General features: G+C 34.3%; 1 long non-coding RNA gene and 1 pseudogene across 1 annotated transcript; one reads left to right on the top strand and one right to left on the bottom strand.

The window, feature by feature from the left end:
- The first annotated feature begins 5 nt into the window (after positions 1-5).
- LOC120185817 lies at positions 6-566 on the top strand. Its single transcript, XR_005522157.1, has 3 exons — positions 6-72; positions 167-349; positions 451-566. It is a non-coding gene; the product is annotated as an uncharacterized LOC120185817 (long non-coding RNA).
- A 1,088-nt stretch (positions 567-1,654) lies between these two features.
- LOC120185763 lies at positions 1,655-23,004 on the bottom strand (annotated as a pseudogene).
- Between the last annotated feature and the right edge of the window lie 516 nt (positions 23,005-23,520).

Here is a 23,520-nt window from a genome sequence, read left to right as displayed (position 1 = left end):
CGTTCTCGGAGTTGGTCTTTCATCAAACGTCCCGGTTTCCTGCTCGTGTTTGCCTTCGTTGTGGCATAACTCGTAAGTTTGATATAAAAATTTCACTTCAGTTCGCTAGAATATAATGTTTTATTCTCGAGTTATAAAGTTTTCTGTTTTGGATTCAACATTTTAGATAGCTACACTACTTGCTGTTTATGCAAACTGGGGCTTTGCCAGAATCAAAGGCATTGGCTGGGGTTGGGCCGGAGTTATCTGGCTCTACAGTCTAGTCTTCTACTTCCCACTCGATGTACTCAAGTTTGGAATTCGCTATTTTTTGAGTGGAAAGGATTGGAATAATTTGATTCAAAACAAGGTATCTAATAACTTCTTTCGGTGTTCGCTTGTTACGCAAGAAAACGCAATACGACCAAATGACATTGATGTTTGAGTGTTGTTTGTACATTCAATTCATAGACTGCCTTCACAACAAAGAAGGATTATGGAAAAGGAGAGAGGGAAGCACAATGGGCCTTAGCTCAACTTACCCTTTATGGATTGATGGGACCCGAAATCACAAATGAGGAGAGCACCAATAAGGATCTATCAGAGATTGCCGAACAAGCCACGAAGTGTGCCAAAGTCGCGAGATGATATACATAAAATCCTTTCTACATTCTAAGCCAGTTCCGTTCCGACTCTAATCTAAAACTTGTTTGTGTTTACCAGGTTGAGAGAACTTCATACACTCAAAGGACAAGTCGAATATTTGGTTAAGCTCAAAGGACTAGACATCGACACCATCCAACAGCACTACACTGTGTAAGGAGGGAAAGAGGTTGAACTGGAATTTCTTGTAATGCCAATAGACGATGGAGAAATTTTAGGCTTTTTTCTGAGATCAGCAGCTTTCTTATTATGATAATTTTTTGTAGTAGGTTTAAGGCATGGTATTGGAATAATGTTTTGAATAATCCAACATAGGAGATCGTCTTATTGCTAACTCGGACAATCATAGGAAACATTTTTATCACATGCAATTCGCTTTTTTTTCTTTGAAATCCATCACATAACAGACCGTACATCCACAAAGTATATGGCATCGTCTTACCAATTCTTTTAATGGTATTCAGTTCATTGATTGGCTAATCTAAATCATATATCACATTGATTTATAATCTGACAGCAAGCAACTGATTGCTGCTGCATTGTCTCTTGTGGAAGGTGTGACAATCAGTGACAACCCACAATGAAAGAGCGACAAAGAAATAAACTGCATTTAAGAGAAGACAGAGTGTATCTGTTCTATAGGCTTGTACCTCTGTATTCCTGAGTTCTAAGAAGTCTGGTCGATGAACCATGTGTGATCAGAGTGAGATTACTGGAATATGATACATTTTCAATTGGGGTTGTTAAAGCTAGCCTCAAACATTGAGAATGGAAGCGTACATAAAAAGGATTTCTTGGAAAGGAACTGTTCCTAATACCATTCCAATGGTCAATCTCATGTCTCTACTAACTCATTCATTTCGATATAGGATGAATCACATATTGTTTTGTCCTGTATTTCTACATGAAACGAATTGTACCTCTTAGTTGATCAGCACTCAATATCAGAAGCAGATTCATTCCGTATCAGGTGCAACTCTTCAGAATTCACTTTGCTATCAATAGTTTAGTATCACCAGTAGCCTTTGCATGAGCAAGATCCGTTCTTGAAATGATGGAAGCGACTTGAATCCCTTAATATTTCATTATCAATGATCATGGATATGTAAGCAATGGCATTATGGCAATCGCTACAGAGACGCAAGTTCTCAGTGATATGGACGGGCGCCCCAGGAGTAGAGATTAATATGCCTTAAGCTCGAGCCAACTTCTCACTATGTTCAGAAACAAACCCAATTGCCTTAATTGTTGGATTAAGTCAGCAAGAAGATCACATATTTGTTCAGAATACGGATGAGACCTGTCACCTGCATAAGGTAGCAGTGCCTTCCTTTCCTTCGACCCATCTGCAACCTGGTATCTTTTTAACCCCTGAATATTTCATCAAAGATCGGACCCTGGCCACATCTCTCCAACGCCTAGCATTAGCATATATGTTCAAAAGCAAAGTATATGACGCATTGCACCCTTAGTCCGTATATATCTCGTAATATGAGCTAAAGATGTCACATCAACTCAATAGATATTTGTTGAACTTAAATATTTAAAAAAAAAATTTTATTTAATAATTTCCTTTTTATCTTTAATTTTTTTTTCATTAATCATATAAATTTATAAAATATTGTTTGATCATTGAAAACTAATCTGATTTCAATAAGTAATTAGGTCGTTCAATATTGTTTCATACCATATATAACTTCCTAATATCGCTTGATTTTGAATCATTTAATATATAACATTTATACTATTCACTCATAAATAAGATTAATACTAAAACTAGACAAAACTTAAGAAAATAATCCCTAATTATTATTACAAACACTTTTAAAATAAATCTGATAAAGCAACCCAACATATATAATGTACATGTCACTAATAAGTTAAATTTAGGATGTCTTACTGGTACTGTCGGTAGATTTGATTTTTCATAAGATGCTGACAAGCTCCTCAATTCACGTCCACTACTTTATTCGAACCTACGCATAAAAATCATCGCGTGTTAAGTAAAACTTAGTGAGACAGAAATATAGTTAACATAAAATCCATAAAATATAAACAATAAACTGAAAATTTAAATAAAAACAGTTAAAACTTCAAACCGGGTTAATCAAGTCGTTTTCCTTCTAAAAAATTGAAAATCATTATCTCATGATTTTATCAAAAATCATGTAAGTCATCATCAAATATCATAAATAACCTTTGTTCTTTTCATTATAACATATTTCATAACTTTCTTTTCAATTTTATGTTCTTTTCTTTTATGTATTGTCATAACTTTTACACTTACTTTTATAATCCAATGTATATGTAAGAAAATATAATGTGCGTGAGTATAAGGTGCGCACTAGGCACAACGCGGTGTCAAATTATAACTGAAACTGCGATATGATACACTTTACTCCAATCATAACCTGAGCACTAAAGGTGCTGAACATTGGTACACGAATGTACCAAAGATGAACTAATAACTGAAATCCGATAAATACTAACTTAATGGCATGCCAAATGTACATATGACTCTCAATGCAACATACAATGGACATATATTTATCATCATACAATCATTTATTAATCTACGTCTGATAACTGTAAAACATATGATAACTGTGAACATCTGATAATTGAAAATCATCTGATAATTGTAAATATATAATAACTGTGAAATGTCTGATAACTGTAAATATTTAGAATTCATCATCATAAATACAATACTTGAGCATTTCATACCCAAAACCACTCATAAAACTTGATGAAAAATATTATAGAAATATTACATATTGAAAATTTATAAATCATATTGAAAAATAAAATGAGGTTGACTTATCGCAAGTCGTCATCGATCAGAGTAATTAAATAAATAAACTAGACTCATTTGAACAACTTACTTATAAATCAAATATAAGTCTCACTAAGCTTTAGAAAGTGCTTCCACAACACAATTTATTGAAATTTTATATTTCGGTAGTTTGCACTACCTTTAAAAAAATATTATTCTGTATTAATCTATATATTGAAAAATTATTTCGTTTGCACCACTGAAAATTAGACTCGAATACTAATCTAACCATATAAGACACTCCATCTAGTTCCATTGATAGAAGTTGTTTTTGGACAAAATATGTTGTCATGTTTTTTGACCTATCATTGATTAAAAATCCGTATCTTTTTGTATACTCTTCTAAATCAGTTTCATTTGTTCTGAAGGAAACTATTCTGATAAATCCAAAGGTATAAGATTCATCCTCTAATCATTTTTGTAGAATTTCTGGTGATTTTCTAAACTTACCGTTTAAAACGAAATTTTTAGACAGATTTTACCAACTAGTGCCCTTGACTTATTTGCTAGTTTTATTAGCTTACTAAATAAACATATAAACTTGAATCGCACTTTAAATAATATTAGAAGTCACTTCGAAAAGTAACTCTGACACTGACTAATCGCAAACCAATGTTTGGTCGAAACATATATACAAATGAAATGCACTCACATTTGCCTTGCTATCAAATTTTCTCAACGATAATCTTCTTGACACTTTTTCCTTCCCTTTCAAGCTACTTGAATCACTAAATTTACCGTGGACTGACGACGTCATATAATAACATAGAATATTCAAACTATTTGTTAGTATCGAACTAACATAATCTAAACTTAAATATAAAATTCGATAAAAATAAATTTGATACTTAAATTGATATAAAACTAAATCATACTTCCATCGTAATTTTAAATTTCTCAAAATATTCCTTAAATTCCATCAATATTTCGGTTCACTATCAACTCTTGAACTTTTACTAAATTCATAATATAACCACTAATTATGAATTCTTTTTTGAAGAATTCATATCAACTTTCCTATTTAATCCATAATGTCCCTTCACCATTATCATCATTTCACATTAATCACATAAAATTTCCAGCACCTCAATAAAATATTCAAATCAATACTTAAATATTCAAAAGCTTGCAGTTTCATCATAAACTTTCTTAGACTTTTCAAATTCAACCACATAACTTGACAAACTTAGAATTAAATCTTAACTTAAGAATTAAACCCAAAAATCAACATATTAAATAAATTTCCAGCATTACAATAATTTACTCAAATGATACTTCCACAATTAATTAACTTAAAATCAAGTCCCTATAATATTGAGACTTTTCAAATCCCACCCTCAAATTTTACCAAATTTGAAATTTGGTTCCAAAAAAAACTTTCCAACTTAAATTTACAGCATTTTCAACTATAAAAAATCAGCATTAAACCTTCAAATATTTCATCTTGCAATAATATCCCACAATTCTCAAAACTTGTATATTAACCCTTTTACTAACTCAAGGCTCCAAATTGATCTTCAAGTCATATATAGCGCTTCTAATATCAATTATATACCATAGAAAATTTTTAAATATTTTTCCCTAATTTTTTCCCAATGGTCGAATGTCACTATGATCATAAGACTAGCTTTTCATTCAATTACAAGCATGAATTCAACTTCCTTACTTCAAATTCATGTTATTCTAATCAACACAACATCAAATTGAACCAAAATCCAATCAATCACAAAAACCCTAATTAGGCTAAATGCTTTAAATCATTCTACACTTGATTTTAAACATCATACAAGCTTAAAAATTAATCTCCAACATCAAAAACATAATAATCTTTCATTGATTCTTCAAAGTTCAGAAACCCTACATAAACCCTAACCTTCAATCTCAATATATAAGCATCTTCACTATGAAATATTGGCCCCAACTGATAGAGAATTTCATGTAGATTAATTCTATTATTCATAACTTAGTCAAAAAATCAATCATGTAAGCTTAAAAATGAAAATAAAATGTTTTCCTTGGAGAAATGGTGGTTTCGACCAAGCTTGAAGAAGGAGATGATTTTGTGCTAATTTTCTTGATTAATCTAGTATTTATTAACCTTGACACATGGCACTTTAATAATATAATTGAATTTAAAAATTCCATTAACGAGAAATCCAAAAAATACCATTAATGAAACTTGATAATTACCAAATGCCATTGCATTATCTTCCATTAAAATATTCCGTAGTCAAAGATTAATCAACTTGACTTTGACTTTTCACTTTGGCCATGCAATTTTCAAAAATTGCACTTTCGTCACTAAAATTCTACTGTTTGACCAAATTTGAAAAATTACAATGTTCTAAGCCAAATTTTTTTTATCTAAAATATGGAAATAATATTTTCATCCATTTTCTAACATCCTTCAAATTTTCATAAAATTATGGTTCAATCCGATTTCAATATCAAACTTTATCGCTTTAAACACAAATCTCGTATGGAAATCTGATTCCCAAAAAATCCTTGTTTTAGGTCAAACTGTTCATTTACGGGCTAAAACCTATAACTTTTCAAAATTATATTTTTTGTCCTTAAACTTTTACAAAGTTTATACTTTAACCCTCAAACTTTCAAAACTTACATTTTAGTCATTAGTCAAAATTTGGGGTATTACAATTCCTCCTCCTTAAAGAAAATTCATCCTTGAATTTTCTATATGTTTCTGCATACCTAAAGTAAAAAGATAAGGAAACTGTCTTTTAGTGTTTTTGCCTCGTTCCTAAGTCGTGTCCTTAACTTTATGATTTCACTAAAGAACTTTCACTGGTGGAATCGTCTTATTTCTCAGTTCTTTTTCTCCATATACTAAAATCTTTATTGGTTTCTCTTCATATAACAAATCTGACTGAATCTCGATTTTCTCTGTATAATCACATGTAAAGTATTCAATTTATACTTTTGAAGCAACGATACATGAAACACATTATAAATCTTATCCATTTCTAGAGATAATGCTAACTGGTAAATTACTAGACTAACTCTCTTTACAATCTCATATGACTGTTAAATCTCGGACTTTACTTTCTTTTATGCTCAAATCTCATAATCTTTTTCTAAAGTAAAACTTTGAGAAATACTTTATCATCTCTTTGATATTTGATTTCCTTTCTTTGCTTTTTCGATCCTTTCTGAATACCTTTTATCTTTTTTTGGAATATCTTTAATCAAATCTGATAATATAGGTCTCAACATCAACTCTAGAACAAGTATACCATCTTTTTTCCTTGAAAATCAAGTATTTAAAGCTTTCAAAGCAGAGAAGATCTTTCGACTAAGTGTGTCAACTACCATATTAACCTTCCCAAGATAATAATCAATGATCACATCCATCTTTTAGAAGTTCGATTTATCTCCTTTATCTAAGATCAATTCTTTCTGAATAAGCAAATACTTCAAACCTTTATGATTTGTTTAAATATAACATCATTCGCCATATAGATAGTGGTGCCATATTTTCAAAGTAAATACCAAAACCGTTAACTCTAAATTCTAAGTCGGATAATTCCGTTCATGCATCTTTAGTTGTCTCGACGTATAAACTATCACTTTACCTTCTTGCATCAAGACGCATCCCAAACCATTAAGGAACACATCATTGCAAATCACATACTTTTTACCTAATTCTAACTACGCTAAAACTGATGTTTATGTCAATTTTCTTAAGTGTATCGAAGTTTTCTTGTCATTTTTCAATCTAAACAATTGGTACATCATTTCTAAGCAACTTTGTAAACAGAAGAGTAATTATCGAGAAATTCTTCACAAATCCCTGATAACCGTCAGTTAATCCCAAGAAATTATGAACTTCAAATACATTCTTTGAGGGTTTCCATTCTATTATAACTTTTACTTTCTTGGAATCTACTCAGATACCCTCTGTTGAAATCACGGGGCCAAGGAAAGAAATTTCGGACAACTAGAATTTGCATTTTGACAACTTAACATATAACTTTTGATGCCGCAATGTTTGAAGTACAATGCAAATATGTGCGTCATGCTCCTTTTTAATCTTAGGATAATTCAAAATATCATCTATGAACACGACCACGAAGTAATCTATTTACAGCTAGAACATTTGATTCATTAAATCTATAAATACTGCTGGAACATTAATTAGTCCAGATGGCATCACTACAAACTCGTAATATTTATATCTAGTTATGAAATAAATCTTCAAAATATCTTACTCTTTAATCTTTAACCAGTGATACTCTGATTGAAGACCAATCTTCGAAAATTCTGATGTACCTTTGAGTTGATCAAATAGTTCATCGAATCCTCGAAAAAGGGTACTTATTTCTTTTTGCCACTTTATCCAGCTGACAGTAATCTATATATATCCACATTGATTCATTTTTTTTCTTTTACCAAAGAGTACCCGTATACCACATAGAGATACTTTCGGTCTGATAAAATTGCGGTCAAATAGCTCATGTAGTTGTACATTTAACTCTCTAAATTCTATTAGAGCTATCCGATATGGACCATCAAAATTGGCACTGTACTCGGAAAATATGAAGTTTAAACTCCACTTCTTGATCATGAGGTAATCTAGAATTTCCTAAACTATCAGAATATCCTCTAATCTAACTTCAGTTGTTTAGCTATCAATTGCACTTACCATGATTATCTTAAATTCATCAAATGGCAATTTCATTAGATTTGATGGAAATATCATTCCTTGAATTTTATAAGAAAATTTCTACTTATCTGTTTGATTCTAATGCTAAGACCCATCGGTTTCGTTATTATAAATAAATTCCAAGAGAATGCCTATTTAAGGCAATTCTTTTATTAACACAACTTATTCATAAATTATATTCTGAACAATTAAATTACTACACTATCACTTGGAGTTATTCTTCATATACTTTCTAATTTCTATAATCTTACTCTAATTACTATGATCGTAAAACCCTTTCAAGTCCTTCGGATTATCAACTACTCTCTTTCAATCTTATTCTAAATCCTTTCGAAAGATAACAAATTTGTCATATGATTCACTAAAAACTTAACTTTCTTTAAACTTTAACAAACAATTTACTTACTTGTAGACATTCCAAAATCATCAGTAATTTCAATAATCTCTACGTCTTTTCAATTCTCGATTTCTCTTATATACTTTCTAAACATTCTGATAGTTTCCTCTAATCTAGCTACCTTACCTGACAACTCCAACCTTACTATGGTGAAATACTAAAGTCTCCCTGAATCCAATTGAATTGGTTCTAATCTCGATTATATTTCTAATATTATCTACATTCTTACTCTGGTTCTTAACTTCCAACATCTAACACATACATTTCCATATTACATTAGTGAGGAGTAACATCACTAATAAAATCATAAAACCATACCAGATCAGTAATTTTTGACATTCTAGTGGCATGTACATATTTCTAACATAACATAGGCTCGGTTTAGACCGAAAATCGACTAAACCTGATGCTCTAATACCAATAAATGTAACACCATTAGCCCATATTTGTCTTGTAATAAAGCTAAAGATGTCACACCAACTCAATTGACATTTGTTGAACTTAAATGCTTAAATTTTTTTAATTTAATAATTTCATTTTTAACATTAAAAACTTTTTCCTTAATCATATACATTTATAAAATATTATTTGATCATTGAAAACTAATCCAATTTCAGTCAGTAATTAAGCAGCTCAATGCTTTTTCATATCCACATACAACTATCTAATACCACTTGATTTTATACCATTTAAAATATAACATTTATACTATTCACTCATAAATACGATTAATACTAAAATTAGACAAAACTAAAGAAAATAATCCTTAATTACTATTATGAACCCTTTTAAAATAAATCTGATGAAGCAACCCAACAGATATAATGTACATGCCACTAATAAGTCAAAGTTAGGATGTCTTACTGATACTGTCGGTAGGTTTGATTTTCCATAAGATGCTGGCAAGCTCTTTACTTTGCGTCCACTACTTTAATCGAACTTACGCATGAAAATCATCATGCGCTAAGTAAAACTTAGTGAGACAGAAATATAGTTAAAACATAAAATCCACAAAATATAAACAATAAACTGAAAATTTTAAATAAAAACAATTAAAACTTCAAACCAAGTTAGTCAGACAATTTTCATTCTGAAAACCTGAAAATCATCATATCATGATTTTATCAAAAATCATGTAAGTTATTATCAAATATCATAAAGAACCTTTTTTCTTTTCATTATAACATATTTCATAACTTTTTTTTTCAATTCTATATTCTTTTCTTTTATAATTGTCACAACTTTTACACTTACTTCTATAACCCAATGTATATGTAAGAGAATATAAGGTGCGTGAGTATAAGGCGCACACTAGGCACAACACGGTGTCGAATCATAACTGAAACTGTGATATGATGCACTTTAATCCAATCATAACTTGAGCACTAAAGGATCTTAACATTGGTCACAACGTTCACACTTACTTCTATAACCCAATGTATATGTAAGATAATATAAGGTGCGTGAGTATAAGGCGCGCACTAGGCACAACACGGTGCTGAATCATAACTGAAACTGTGATATGATGCACTTTAATCCAACCATAACCTGAGCACTAAAGGAGCTGAACATTGGTACACGAATGTACCAAAGGTGCAAAGCTAAACTAATAATTGTTAACTGATAAGAACTCATTTAATGTCATGCCAAATGTACCTATGACTCTCAATGTAATATACAATGAGCTTATATTTATCATCGTAGAATCATTTATTAATCTACGTCTAATAACTGTAAAACATCTAATAACTGTAAACATATGATAACTGAAAATCATGTGATAACTGTAAATATCTAATAATTGTAAACATTTAGAATTCATAATCATAAATATCATACTTAAGCAGTTCATACCTAAAATCATTCATAAAACTTGATGAAAAATATTACATATTGAAAATTTATAAATCATCCTGGAAAATAAAATAAGGTTGACTTGTCACAAGTCGTCATCGATCAGAGTAATTAAATAAATAAATTAGACTTATTTAAACAACTTACTTATAAATCAAATATAAGTCTCACTAAGCTTTAAAAATTGCTTCCACTGCACAATTTATTGAAATTTCATATTATGGCAGTTTGCACTGTCTTCAAAAAATATTATTTTGTATTAATCTATATATTGAAAAATTATTTCATTTTCACCAGTAAATATTAGACTCAAATATGAAACTAACCATATAAAACACTCAATCTAGCTTCACTTGTACAATTTATAACAAATTTTCAAATTTGATGGACATAAGCTATTTTTGGACAAAATCTGTTATCCTGTTTGTTGACCTATCACTGATTAAAAATTCATATCTTTTGTATACTCATATAAATCAGTTTATGTTTGTTCTAAACGAAACTAGACTGATAAACGAATACAAAGGTATAAGATTCATTATCTAATCATATTTTTAGAATTTATGATAATTTTCTAAATTTATTGTTTAAAACGAAATTTCTAGACAGATTTTACGAACTATTGTCATTAACTTATTCACTAGTTCTATTAGCTTACTAAATAAATATATAAACTTAAATCACACTTCACATAACATTAGAAGTCACTTCGTAATGTAACTCAGATACTGGCTAATCGCAAGCCAATGTTTGGTCAAAACATATATACAAATGAAATGCACTCACCTTTGCCTCGCTATCAAATCTTCTCCACGATAATCTTCTCGATCCCACACTTTTTTCTTCTCTTTCAAGCTACTTGAATCACTAAATTTACCGTGGACTAATGTCGTCATATAATAACATAGAATATTCAAACCATTCGTTAGTATCGAACTAACATGATCTAAACTTAAATATAAAATTTGATAAAAATAAATCCGATACTTAAATTGATATAAAACTAAATCATACTTCCATTGCAATTTCAAACTTCTCAAAATATTCTTTAAATTCCATGAATATTTCGTTTCACTGTCAACTCTTCAACTTTTATTAATTTCATAATCCAACCACTAATTATGAGTTCTTTTTAGAATTCGTATCAACTTTCCTATTTAATCTATAATAACTCTTCACCATTATAGTAATTTCACATTAATCACATAAAATTTCTAGCACGTCAATAAACCATTCAAATCAACACTTAAGTATTTAAAAGCTTGCAATTTCATCCTAAACTTTCTTAGACTTTTCAAATTCAACCAAACAACTTGATAAACTTAGAATTAAATCTCAACTTAAGAATTAACCCCAAAAATCAACATATTAAATAAATTTCCAGCATTACAATAATTTACTCAAATGATACTTCCGCATTTAATAATCTTAAAATCAAGTCCTCATAATATTGAGACTTTTCAAATTCCACCCTCAAATTTTACCAAATTTGAAATTTGGTTCCAAATAACTTTAAACATCGTACATCTTGAAAATTAATCTCCAACATAAAAAACATAATAATCTTTCATTAGTTCTTCAAACTCTAAAAACCCTACATAAACACTAACCTTCAATCTCAACATATAAGCATCTTCACTATGAAATATTGATACCAAATGATAGAGAATTTCTTGTAGATTAATTCTCTAATTCATAACTTAGTCTAAAAATCAATCATGTAAGCTTAAAAATCATAAATAAAATGTTTACCTTTGAAAAATAGTGGTTTCGGCTAAGCTTGAAGAAGGAGCTGATTTTGTGCTAATTTTCTTGATTAATCTAGTATTTATTAACATTGACACATGGTACTTTAATAATATAATTGAATTTAAAATCCAAATTAATGAAAAATCCCCAAAATACCATTAATGAAATTTGATAATTACCAAATGTCATTGCATTATCTTCTATTAAAATATTCCTTAGTCAAAGATGAATTAACTTAACTTTGACTTTTCTCTTTGGCCATGCAATGTTTAAAAATTGCACTATAGTCACTAAAATTTCATTGTTCAATCAAATCTAAAAATTATATTGTTCTGAGGCAATTTTTTTTTACTTAAAATATGTGTCGGAACCGTCTTTCGGTTGGACCCGGAATTGGGCTTCGACTTGAAATATTTGGGTTAGAGTCTCCACCGACCACTTTAAAAGCGAATTTAGGTGGGTCGGACACCATCTTACCTGATCTGCATTGTACCAGAAACGTGTCGGGTTCGGGAGTCGGTTACGATCAAGGAAGGATTAACACCCTTGAACCGCCCTTTCGGTACCAATTAATTTGTCGGCTATCTTTAATTGCGGAAATTAAAATTAAAATTCAAAACATTCGATTCGAACTACTTACCTTTCATTGATTCAAAATTACCCCTACTCATCAATCTTCATGTGTTTTGAAAATAGCTTTACATCACAACATTCTTTGGTCGATGAGCGCATGCCCCTTAAAAGTTCAATAGATCGTGAAGCTTTGTTCGAACTGCCTTCAATTGTAATATTCCATCGCCTTGTGGTCCAGACACGAGGAATGTGCAAAATACAGACTGCCTCTTGTGATCCGGATTTGGTTCATGTGGTGATGACGCTGGACTCCGAGTACTTGCGCACCGCCGTCCACTCCATCCTTCGTCACGCTTCGTGCCCCAAAAACGTCTCCTTTCATTGCCACCGAGTTCATCCCGGAGAGCCCGAGAGTCTTGAGAAAACTCGTCCGATCCACATTCCCTTCACTCAATCTTCAAAATCTATATCTTCAGGGAAGACACAGTAATCAACTTAATCTCTTCTTCAATCCATCAAGCCCTCTAGAACCTACTCAACTACGCCCGGAACTACCTCGGAGACATCTTAGATCTCTGCGCTGACCAAGTGGTTTATCTCAACTCGGACCTGGTCATCATCGACGACATTCACAAACTCTGGAACACGACCCTCGCAAACTCATGTGTAATTGGAGCACCCGAGTACTAGTAATAACCCAACATGCTTCACTGCTATTTAATTATTTCTAACAAAACAACACAAGAAGGAAAGAAAAACAATGGTCGAAACTGCAAATTTGTAGTTCGAGTAAGAAAGTGACCCTTCCCCCTTTTGTACTTTTCGTCTGTGCAACCCCCCTCTTTTAACAAATGTGACCTGGGGTTTACTTATATATCCCAGTGCTTTGGATATTCCAAGTTATGAAGTGGAAGTTTTAGGTAGGCGCATATTGTGGGGGTAGTGGTTTAGTGGAATAGTGGGGGAAGTTATGAGATAATGGTGGTGGTTGGATACTTGTTGGACCTATAAACAAAAAAATGAAAAATATATATTAATAATAATAATAATAAATAAATTATAATGATACATATAAAAATATAAAACCCGGTCAAAAACGGTTGTCTACAGCTACCCCTCTTTACACATTCTTGTGTTAACAAGAATAGGGCAAAGACGAAAAAGACAACCAGTTTTTGTCCGGTCTTCTCAAATGTGATTGAGCTTCCTGGAATTGGGCCTTTGTTTTCTTCTCGGTTTAAAAATTTCGTCTTGAAAATTCTTCCAGAAAGTAGTTCATCGCTGCCATCGAGCTGAATGAAATCGAACTCGTCAGGTCTTTGGCTGTCAGATAGCCCTTCTCAACTTGAGCTATGAACACGATATCCTTCGTCGTGAAGTTGAAATCGTGGATGGCTCCTTCATCGTGAAGTTGATCCTGTAATTGGATATCCTTCATCTTGAAGTTGAAATCCAATCTAAAGGTAAATGTTGCTGGTGAGCATGATTCCCTTCGTCGTGAAGTTGAAATCATATATGGTCCCTTCGTCATGAAGTTGAACCTTGGAGTTGGATATCCTTCGTCGTGAAGTTGAAATCCAATGTATGTTGTGATGTTTCGAGGCCAATATCCTTCGTTGTGAAGTTGAAATTGACTCTGAAACTGGAAAGTTTATTGACAGATACTCCTTCTTTGAGTTGGATATCCTTCTTCGTGAAGTTGAAATCCAATCTAGAGATGGATGTTGCTTGTGTGCACGATTCCCTTCGTCGTGAAGTTGAAACCGCATGTGGCCCCTTCGTTGTGAAATTGAGCCTGATAATTGGATATCATTCGTCGTGAAGTTGAAATCCAAGTATTGTTCCGAGTCCAATATCCTCCGTCGTGAAGTTGAAATTGGCTCTGGAACCGGGAAATTGTTTGTTGACAATCAGTCGTCCCTTCGTTGTGAAGTTGAACTTGTGTTGTCTCGAGTCCAATATCCTTCGTTGTGAAGTTGAGATTGGGAAATTGTTTGTTGACAACCAGCGGTCCCTTCGTCGTGAAGTTGAACTTGCGTTGTCTGGAGTCCAATATCCTTCGTTGTGAAGTTGAAATTGGGAAATTGTTGATTGACAATCAGCGGTCCCTTCGTCGTGAAGTTGAACTTGCATTGTCTGGAGTCCAATATCCTTCGTTGTGAAGTTGAAATTGGCTCTGAAATTGTTTATTGACAACCAGCGGTCCCTTCGTCGTGAAGTTGAACTTGCGTTGTCTGGAGTCCAATATCCTTCATTGTGAAGTTGAAATTGGCTCTGAAATTGAGAAGTTGTTTGTTGACAACCAGTGGTCCCTTCGTCGTGAAGTTGAACTTGCGTTGTCTGGAGTCCAATATCCTTCGCTGTGAAGTTGAAATTGGCTCTGAAATTGGGAAATTGTTTATTGACAACCAGCGGTCCCTTCGTCGTGAAGTTGAACTTACGTTGTCTGGAGTCCAATATCCTTCGTTGTGAAGTTGAAATTGGCTCTGAAATTGGGAAGTTGTTTATTGACAACCAGCCGTCCCTTCGTCGTGAAGTTGAACTTGTGTTGTCTCGAGTGGCACGATATCCTCCGTCGTGGAGTTGAAATCGCGGATGGCCTCTTCGTTGTGAAGTTGAGCCTTGACTTGAATATCCTTCGTCGTGAAGTTGAAATTCAAGTATTGTATGTTGTGGGTGGACACAATTCTTTTCGCCGTGAAGTTGAAATCGTGGAGACCCCTTTATTGTAAAGTTTGGCTTCGAGCTAGATATCCTTCGTCGTGAAGTTGAAATCTACTCTCAAGCATATTGTGTCGCTTCGAGAGAAACTTTCAATCTGTCGAGTTGGTCGAAGTGTAGCTTCTTGCAACCAACATGAATCTTTAAAGGTGCTTTTGAATCGAGTATCCTTTGTCTTGAAGTCGAAACTTGACTCTAAAAGCTGTAAAAAAATGTATGTGGAAAATGATAAATATGATGCTCTAAAATGTATGCATAAGATGCATGTAACATGAATTGGTTATATTTTATCTCCTGAAAAAGGTCTGATATTTTGCATTAGGATGTTGAATCCCCAAATATGCCCCAATATCCAAAAATACCCTAATATTTGATGTTGAATCTTCAAAGATGCCCCAAATGTTCCTCATTTCTTGCTTCATCATTGATTCTGAGCACGAGCTTTGTGTCTAAGAGTCACATGTCATTTACCAATATCCACTCTAGAGAGACTTTCTTGTTTAAAAAAATGTTTTTCTTTCTCTTTTATTTTCAAAGTTCTGAAAATATCAATTGAAAGAGTTTTGAAAGATGTTTGATCTAAAGTTTTGAAAATATTGTCACTTTCACAGTTTTACAATTGAGACGAATCATAAAACTAGAGTTCATCGGATATCAAAGAATTAATTACAATGTTAATCCTTCAATAAATTATAGATATTTGACATGTGCCAAGATCAAAGCTATTTTTGGGAAATGGTCAAGCAAAGAAAGGATAAAAAGTCTCAGGTTATTGTGTTTGGTCAAAGGTTTGGTATTTTTGTTTATTTGATGCTCAAAGGTTTGATGGGGTAGCTTGCATGCTCATCTACTAGAAGTGTTCTCCGACTCCCAGCTTTTATGGTCACACTCGGATTGTGTGATGCCTTATCGAGGAATTTGTGTGATCGTCTCAGTTGCACAATTTTTATATTCGAGCCGCCTTTTCAGGTTTTCAACTCGAACACTCCTTTGGTTTCAAGATGTTATTCAGGATTTACGTCTTGAACCCCCCTTTGTTATTTTTCTCTATCATACATTAATTACATTGTTTTTTGCAAACAAAGATTAATCCTGATGGGCGGGATGAAATATGAAGATAGTCTCTCCTGTTTAGAAATCCATGTATGATTAGAAGGAACTTTTAAGGCACGTAATGTAGGTCAGGGTTCATGGTTATGAAAGAAAAGGATAAATAGGCCCAAACAAGTGTTTCAGGGTGTTGAACCAATGATCAATTCATTCTGATGCCTTCAATCTTGTCTTGCTCAAAATGTCTCTTTCTCTTGATGCTCTATGATCTTCGAGTGAAGTAATTCGGGAATGATTGTGCTTGATCAATCTCGTAGTTTGAAGCTTGATGTGCCATTTGTCTTTAGGGAATCTTTGCATGTGCTTTTTGTCCTTTTTTCTTTTTGTTCTTTTTTGCTTTTGTTTTTTGCTTATTCTTTTTTTCTTTTTGCCCTTTTTGTTCTGATTGAATCTTCGCACTTGGCATCTGGTTCACCTTTTGGTATATCCTTTGGATTGATGTCTTCACTCATGTGAGCAGATTTCTTCCACATTGCCCCCCAGTGTCGAGGGTGATCCTTGGTTAGGGTTGAATCAGAAGAAAAATACTATAGGCTCAAAAGGGGACATAAGGGATATATATTTTCTCCTGTCGTGAAGGGATAAAGAAAGAAAGCCGTTCATAATTTCATACATGGAAGTCCTCACAGAAAAGGTATCCCCAAGGGGATAGATTTTCAGGATTAATTATATTCACATGAAAACAGTGTAATTAACGCGTGATAGAATTATTTCGGATGAATTCTTCTTCTTTTTTCCCCAGATGTATCAATGTTCAAGCTCCCCGCGAGATGCCCCAAGTTGTGTCAATTTTGAGTCTAAAAAGACAGTGGTGTGATCTTATTGACTCAAAGAAAGGTATGGGTGTATCAAAAAGATAAAGGCAATGTTCAAGAATTTCAAAAGGAGGTAATGTCAAAATTTGGTTTTTTTGGTAATGACCATGAGTTATTTTGGGTAAAGAATCGAGGTATTTTATCTTGGGGTTTGAGACAGGATAAGAAAGGTCTAATCTTGCCATATTACAAAAATCTATAATTCTTGAAGAATTAAAAGGATCCTTAATTCATTTAATATTCGAAGAACTAAAGATTAAGATTTTTTCAATTGCTCCACATTAGAAAGTAGCATAAATTCAAACCTTTAAAAGACTAAGAAAACATGAAAGATCGAAGACATGTTCAAACAAAACGATCCTCTAAATGCAAATGGTATATGCCATGCCCCCTTCTTCGGAAAGTGCCTTACAGTTTTCAAAGGAATGTTTGGGGTTTTTTATGTGGTAATAGCTAACAGCTTCAACATCGTAGCCCTTAGATATGGGGATTCTTTTCTTAGATCATCCTGGCAGGCTTTGTCCTACAATCAGCTGATCAGGCTCCCACTGTATTGTTTTCATTTTTTTCTTTAAGGTTACAATCTTGTTTCCATGTGGTTAAATCCACTTCATCGAATCCTCCATGACTTAATTTCATGAAAATGCTTAAAAATGAAACGTAGATGCAAGATGCAAAATGTATGAAATGTTCGAGGCATTGATCCAAAAACATGTATGTTATTATGAATAATCCTTATTGGGGACAAAAGTGTTTTATCTTTTAAAAGACAAAAATATACTGACAGCTTCTGACATGTTGACTAGTCTTCTGCATTCGTTTGTCATCGGTTGAATACCCTGTTGAACCGTTCAGACTCCTTTGGCCAAAATGTGCAAGTGACAAGTTGTTTGCCCCCAAAAAAAGGTCTCGAATGACTGCATCTCCGACTTTCACTCTCTGTCGAGCTTGTTTCTAACGAAAGTGTCATTGAAGTACTTAATCCGATGCTTATCGACTTGTTTCTGGAATTCATCTTGTTCTCGTAGTTTTCGAAAGGAATCTCCGGGTCAGTAACTTTTTCCTCGTCTTGCCCCTGTAACCTTTGCCTCTCAAAAATTTGACTTTAGTGTGCTCGGTGTAAATTCCGGTCAATTCGGAGTCCTTTACAATGTAGCAAAGTGACATATTCTTCGATTGCGGGTACCACGTCTTTTGGATTGAATGTAACACATAGTCGCCCTGTAGACTGTCCTCTGTATTTTCATCTCTTGTATTACAACCCCTTTGTCCATAGATTCAGATTACTCGAGTTTTAACAAACACATTTTAGTGGATCAATGACCTCTTTTGAATGATGCAAGTGATGAAAATAAAATAAAATAAAGATGAAAAGAGTTAGTGAGGTGAAAAATAATAAAAATGAAAGTCCTACCCCACATGATATCTACCTCACATGCTTATTATTCCTACCCGAACATGATCTCTATCCTGCAAGTTGATTTTGAACACGTCCTAACCGCATAAATTTCTAGTTCACATGCTTTGAACAGAAAGTAAAGTAGGAAATAATTCCGACATCCTAAGGTTTGGAATGAGGTTTTGGGGTGGGCTCTAACTCCTTGTAGTCTCCCGGTTTAGGTTCTAAAAAAAAAGGTACCCGAGTTATCCTTTCCGGTGCCCCCTTGGGCTTACCAGACCCTTAGTCCTAAGCCCATTACAAGCTTGTGTGGACTAAGTTAAACTCGAGAGAAAACATTCCCTTATGCCCATACGGAGAATAAATTCACACGAAGACATAAGGTATATGAATCCCGAAGGTTACTTGCTAGGCCCATACGGTGAATAAATTCACACGAAAGCGTCGCTTTCACCCCCACTTAAAAGGGTTCGGAGCTCGGATATAGAGCTAGAGATGACAATTTTGAAAAATCTGTCCCCAGCGGAGTCGCCAAGCTGTCGGAACCGTCTTTCGGTTGGACCCGGAATTGGGCTTCGACTTGAAATATTTGGGTTAGAGTCGCCACCGACCACTTTAAAAGCGAATTTAGGTTGGTCGGACACCATCTTACCTGATCTGCATTGTACCAGAAACGTGTCGGGTTTGGGAGTCGGTTACGATCACGGAAGGATTAACACCCTTGAACCGCCCTTTCGGTACCAATTAATTTGTCGGCTATCTTTAATTGCGAAAATTAAAAAATTAAAATTAAAATTCAAAACATTCGATTCGAACTACTTACCTTTCATTGATTCAAAATTACCCCTACTCATCAATCTTCATGTGCTTTGAAAATAGCTTTACATCACAACATTCTTTGGTCGATGAGCGCATGCCCCTTAAAAGTTCAATAGATCGTGAAGCTTTGTTCGAACTGCCTTCAATTGTAATATTCCATCGCCTTGTGGTCCAGACACGAGGAATGTGCAAAATACAGACTGCCTCTTGTGATCCGGATTTGGTTCATGTGGCGATGACGCTGGACTCCGAGTACTTGCGCACCGCCGTCCACTCCATCCTCCGTCACGCTTCGTGCCCCGAAAACGTCTCCTTTCATTGCCACCGAGTTCATCCCGGAGAGCCCGAGAGTCTTGAGCAAACTCGTCCGATCCACATTCCCTTCACTCAATCTTCAAAATCTATATCTTCAGGGAAGACACAGTAATCAACTTAATCTCTTCTTCAATCCATCAAGCCCTCTAGAACCCACTCAACTACGCCCGGAACTACCTCGGAGACATCTTAGATCTCTGCGCTGACCGAGTGGTTTATCTCAACTCGGACCTGGTCGTCATCGACGACATTCACAAACTCTGGAACACGACCCTCGCAAACTCACGTGTAATTGGAGCACCCGAGTACTAGTAATAACCCAACATGCTTCACTGCTATTTAATTATTTCTAACAAAACAACACAAGAAGGAAAGAAAAACAATGGTCGAAACTGCAAATTTGTAGTTCGAGAAAGAGAGTGACCCTTCCCCTTTTGTGCTTTTCGTCTGTGCAGCCCCCCTCCTTTAACAAATATGACATGGGGTTTACTTATATATCCCACTGCTTTGGATATTCCAAGTTATGAAGTGGAAGTTTTAGATAGGCGCATATTGTGGGGGTAGTGGTTTAGTGGAATAGTGGGGGAAGTTATGAGATAATGGTGGTGGTTGGATACTTGTTGGACCTATAAACAAAAAAAAAATGAAAAATATATATTAATAATAATAATAATAAATAAATTATAATGATACATATAAAAATATAAAACCCGGTCAAAAACGGTTGTCTACAATATGGAAATAATATATCCAACCATTTTCTAACATCCTTCAAATTTTTCATAAAATTCTGGTTCGATCCAATTATCCGATTTCAATACCGAATTTTATTACTTTATAGCCTTTAGCACAAATCTCGCACCGAAAATCTGATTCCCACAAAAATCTTTGTTTTTGGCCAAACGGTTCATTTACAGGCTAAAATCTATAACTTTTTAAAATTACATTTTTGGTCCCTAAACTTTTGCAAAATTTATACTTTAGCTCTCAAACTTTCAAAAATTATATTTTAGTCACTAATCAAAATTTGGGATATTACACACATCATTCTCTGAACCCAATTACCGGAGCTTGGCTGCAGCTTTTTTCCCAATTTCCACATGTCCATGGATCCTACAACCACTAAGTAATGCAGTCCATACAATTGCGGTTGGCTCCATCGGCATGTTGCGAATAAGTTTCAGAGCTTGATCAAACTTACTAGCACGGCCTAAGAGATCAATCATGCAAGCATAATGTTCCAATCCAGGGATGACATCGTACTCAGTATGCATGCTTTCAAAGAATTTGATTCCCTGGTCAATCATTCCTGAATGGCAGCAAACATAGAGTAAAACAAGAAAGGTAATACCATCAGGAACAAAACCTGCTGCTCTCATATCATCCAAAACCTCGATAGCTTCGTCCCCATAGCCTTGCATACCATAACTAGTTAGTAAAGACGTCCAAGAAACTGAATTTTTGTGCTGCATATTGTCAAACACAACTCTAGCAGCATGTATGTTACCAGATTTGGAATACATATCTATGAGACAATTTTCCGTAAACAATAGTTCAGATTCGTATTGATTGTGTAATATGTATGCGTGGATTTGTTAACCAAACCTTAATGCGGCCAAATGAGCACAAGCCATCAAGGCACAACATATGGTAGAAGTATTTGGCTTCATAGAATTACCATCTTGGAACATTTCAGAGAAAAGCTTCAGTGCATCATTTGCTTCTCCATGCTGCGCGAATCCACCAATCATGAAAGTCCAAGTCACAACATTTCTATTACTTGGTACAACTGAATCAAACATGAAACGAGCTATGTTTGTACTTTCGCACTTATCATACATGTCAATTAGACCATTAATCACCATGAGGTCATCTCCTGGATCATTCCAATCATAGTTCAAAACACTTTTGATGACATAACCGTGAATTTCCTTTCCCTGAGTAAATGCTGCAATAGAAGCACAGCCGGAAAGCACGGACACGAGTGGACAACATTAGGTTTGGAACCACAAACTTGCATTTGCCTGAATACACTCAACGCTTCATAACCACGGTCCTGTTGAGCATAGCTAGCAATCACAGAACTCCAGGTCACAACGCCTAACTCAATGTTCTCTTTCATCTTCTCAAACAAACCCAAAGCCTTCTCAAATCTACCAACCTGAGAATACCCAGTAACCATTGCATTCCAAGAAAAAACATCCTTTACCTTCATCCTTTCGAAAACCTTATTTGCCTGCTCAATCATCCCACATTTTCGCATACATATCCATTAAAGCATTACCAACAAAAACATCGTCCAATAAGCCTCTCCCCACCGCAAATCCATGCAGTTGCATACCATGTAAAGATCAGAGATCCACAAGCAGGTAGCACATTGACAAGGCTAAAACCATCCGGAAGGATTTCCAAATCAGACGTCATTCTTCGAAAAAACTCCACTGCATTCTTTGCATCCCAGCTTTGCATATAAGCAGCCACAATAGAATTCCAGGAGACAACATCACATATCCCTCTGTCACGCATTTCCTCAAACACCTTTCGCGCATCATCAAACTCACCGCAATCGGCATAGAACGTTGCCATCGCGTTACAAACAAAGACATTCGAGTCCAACCCAATGGTAGAGATAACCCCATGAACAGATGCTCCACTTCGGAATGAGGGAAGCTCACCTCAGGCCTTGAGGACAGAAAGGAAGATATAGTGGTCAGGAGGACAAGGGAGCCTTAACATTCTGCGGAAGAGAGAAAGAACGTCACGGGAAAAGTCGAGCCGAATGGAGCGTCGAATTAGAGTGTTCCGGCAGAAGACAACAGAGGAAGAAGGGGCCAAGCGTTCGAGAATGGAGATGGAAAAAGAAGGTGCGTCGAGAGTGAGGTAAGCACAAACGAGGCGGATAGAGAAATCTCGGTAGAGGCCATGGACGAGGAGTTGTTGATGGATGAGTTTGGCTTGGAAAAGAGAGTTGCATTTTTGGAGAGTAGTGCTAATGGCGGTGACCGAGACGGCAGTTGTGCCAGCCGGACTGGGTTTGAGTGGAGAAACATACTTGGATTTGGCGTTCGGACGGGAAAAGGAGCGGATCATGCTCAGCTCAACCCGATGTCATGAATAGAATCTAATTTCATATTTTGTTTGGTTCACAGATATGTCAGATAAATTTGATTTCAGTAATATAAAATGACAAGATTACCTTTCTTATTTTTTTTACTTAATTTTAGTTTATTTTATAAATTACATGTAATAATATATTATAAAAAATTTAAAAAAATAAAATAATATAAAATTTAATTTTATTGATTGATTATTCATTTTAATAAATTATAAAAATCATATTAATAAACATTATAAGTTAAAATCATCTCAATTAGAGATGATCTTGGGTCGGATTGGGTCGGGTTTTTGGTTCACCCGATCCGAGAACAAGGGAATCTCCATCAGAGACCTGACCCGACCAAAATAAAGTTTCACCCGACCCGACCTGAATATATGAATTAGAAACCCGACCCGACCCGAAATAATAAAAAAATTATTTTTATTCAATAAAAACAGTGGCTTAATTGAAAAAAAATATATAGAGGGGTATTATTGTAATTATTTCTA

The sequence above is a fragment of the Hibiscus syriacus genome, unplaced genomic scaffold (assembly GCF_006381635.1).
Source record: "Hibiscus syriacus cultivar Baekdansim isolate YM2019G1 unplaced genomic scaffold, ASM638163v2 tig00113124_pilon, whole genome shotgun sequence".
Classification (NCBI taxonomy): Eukaryota; Viridiplantae; Streptophyta; class Magnoliopsida; order Malvales; family Malvaceae; genus Hibiscus; species Hibiscus syriacus.
This window is presented reverse-complemented; position numbering and strand designations above follow the sequence as displayed.